The following is a 2,918-nucleotide window of genomic DNA, read 5'->3' on the forward strand; positions in this document are numbered from 1 at the left end:
ACACTGAAAAATATCCACAGCGCAGAGTGTCCTCTGGTAAGCTGTTCGGCAGATTTTTCCCAGCCTCTGAGGGACACAGGTACCCTTGCACCTCGGAAGACTGACGGTGGAAGGCCCTGCACAGTCTGCACGCCTCACGTGGAGGAGCGTGTGCTACGTTCGGTGGAATAATCCCTGGGACCAGTTTGCGACACTGGACTCGCATTCGGGAGGACGACGGTTCAATCCCGCGTCCGGCCATCCTGATTTAGGTTTTCCGTGATTTCCCTAAATCGCTCCAGGCAAATGCCGGGGTGGTTCCTTCGAAAGGGCACGGCCGACTTCCTTCCCCCTCCTTCCCTAATCCGATGAGACCGACGACCTCGCTGTTTGGTCTCTTCCCCCAAACAACCAACCAACCAGTGTGCGACGATTAGCAGCAGCACAAGGCTTGTCTCACTCTTTTATCTGGGGGTGGGGAGGGGGGGAGGGTACTTCATGAACAGTTACTATGCCCATATCATCTACAGTGCGTTCAGGCCATATGGTCGCAGAACTATCATGGCAGACGGCGCTTGTGTCAATGGCTGTTGCAGAAGTATGCCGCAGATCCACTGTTCACCCCCAAGATTTCATTTACCAATGAGGCAGGGTTCAGAAGAGATGGTGCTGTGAATTTCGATAACGGGCATTTATGGGCATATGTGAATCCCAAAGCAGTTCACGAAAGAGGGCATCAACACCGATTCTCAGTCAACGTATGGGCAGGCGTACTTGGTGACAGCTATACGTGCTAACACAAAAGTTAACTGGAAACCGTTACCTGGACTTCCTCACTAACGTATTACCTACCTTGCTAGAGGTTTTACCATTGCAGCAACGAATACAAATGTGATCCCATCCAACACGGCTACCAGTACACTTTCGTCACAATGTGAGCGAAACTCTGACGCACAGAACCCCTGGATTGTAGGTGAAAGGGGGGGTGGGGGGTGGAGGCTCACCTTAGCCTGTTCGTTTCCCAGATCTCAATCCCCTAGGCCTCTGTTGTGGAGACACTTGAAGGAGATGGTCTTCGCCACACCAGTCAACGACGTGCGGACACTACAGGGTCACGTCTTCAGTGCGTGCAGGTAAAACAACAACCACGTATACTTAGATGGGTCTGTCATTCCTTACGGCGGAGGGCAGCGAACTTTTGGTGCCTGCAGAAAAGGTGCGTAGTTAGTCCGCGAGACATGCTCAACGGGTGAACGACAGGTCGGGACGTCTCTGCTGGTGCGAGTCAGGGCACAATTGTTTAGAATTGAGTAATATGGAACAGCATGTTTTTCAGTTACGGCAATTGAGCGGAATTTTAAACGGCAGTAGCTAACTGGAGTGAAAATGTTAATAGTGCGAGTGTGCACATACTCAGCGCATTTTCATGAACATAGGATATGATAAACCGAGTGGTAATTATAAATTGTTTGGTTTCTGATCCACTCTTCATCAAACGATTTATATTGAAGAGGTCAGTAGAAGACTGAGACGACACATGTTAGCTAGGCACGAGCTTATCGCCATTATTGCATTAACATGGACAACTTGAATGTAATTACAATTATATTAATACCGTCAGCTGCTGACGGGCGTTGATATATATCAACGGGGACAGGTGAAAATGTGTGCCCCGACCGGGACTCGAACCCGGGATCACCTGCTTACATGGCAGACACTCTATCCATCTGAGCCACCGAGGGCACAGAGGATAGTGCGACTGCAGGAACGATCTCGCGCACGCCCCCGCGAGACCCACATTCTCACCTTGTATGTCCACACACTACATTCGTAGTGTCCCACCCCAATATATTCATTACTCGTGGAAGACATTCTTACCAAGTCCCGTAAGAGTTCGGGGAATATGTGTGCATCCGCACAGAAGAAGAAGGTCATGGCCGGTATTGCCAGAGTTATATACTTATATGGATACGGTGTCTGTTCTTCCGGACATGTCCGACTTGGAAGTAAGCTGTCGGAAATGCTCTCTGTAAATACTCTGATGCCAAATATGACAACAAACACAGATCAGTCAGATGAGTAGCTTATGAAGTCACCAAACGGCTGGTCAACTTACCCGTTTTTCGGTCATCCTACAGTCTGCGTTTCACTCTCATTACTGGGGATACTCGTAAGTATCCTACCATCTGAAAGTATCTGCTCAGCAGGACCGCTGTAGACTGTCTGAAACTGTGAGTGCAGACGGACAAATGACACAATCGAAGCTCTCTGAAGATATTATTCCGGTTAACAATGGATACTTCGTGATTTTGGCTCTTCGTGGCAGATTAGAACTATGTGTAGAATGGGACTCGAAACTCGGACGTTTGCCTTCCACTGGCAAGTTTACAGACTGAGCTGTCCAAGCACTACTCACGACCCGCCCTCACAGCTTTGTGGCCCGGTCGTGAGTCGTGCTTGGGAAGCTCAGATGGTCGAGCACTTGGCCGCGAAAGATAAACGTTTCAGGTTCGAGTTTCGGTCCAGCAGACAGTTTTGATGTGCCAGGAAGTTTCAGATCAAAGTACACTCCTACGCAACGCGAAAATCCATTCCATCTCGTAAGCTTTTTTGATGCATATGCACGAAGAAACATGTGAGTTTTCTCTAATGGATAAAAAACCTAAATGTCTGCGAATAACCAATGGAATTACGAAGTCTTTAAACAACTACTAGGAGAAATATCCCAAACAGCTTAATTATGCCGTCAGTTGGTTGACAACATTGGTATGTCCGGTTTTCTCTTCTTTTCATTTTAATTACGCTTTGGTCAGACTTCTTATTGTAAACGTTGGTCTATGGACGCTTCTTCACTCTCTAATTATGGTCATTAGCAGTTTCCAACACAGATAATTTAACAGATGTCTCTCCAGATTAATTTATAATCCATATTGTACTTC

At 47.7% G+C, this 2,918-nt stretch overlaps 1 non-coding gene across 1 annotated transcript; it reads right to left on the minus strand.

Moving 5' to 3' along the window:
* Nucleotides 1-1,647: 1,647 nt before the first annotated feature.
* On the minus strand, nucleotides 1,648-1,722 carry Trnat-ugu. The gene has a single exon. It is a non-coding gene; the product is annotated as a tRNA-Thr (tRNA).
* Between the last annotated feature and the right edge of the window lie 1,196 nt (nucleotides 1,723-2,918).

This window comes from Schistocerca piceifrons, chromosome 4 (assembly GCF_021461385.2).
Source record: "Schistocerca piceifrons isolate TAMUIC-IGC-003096 chromosome 4, iqSchPice1.1, whole genome shotgun sequence".
Classification (NCBI taxonomy): domain Eukaryota; kingdom Metazoa; phylum Arthropoda; class Insecta; order Orthoptera; family Acrididae; genus Schistocerca; species Schistocerca piceifrons.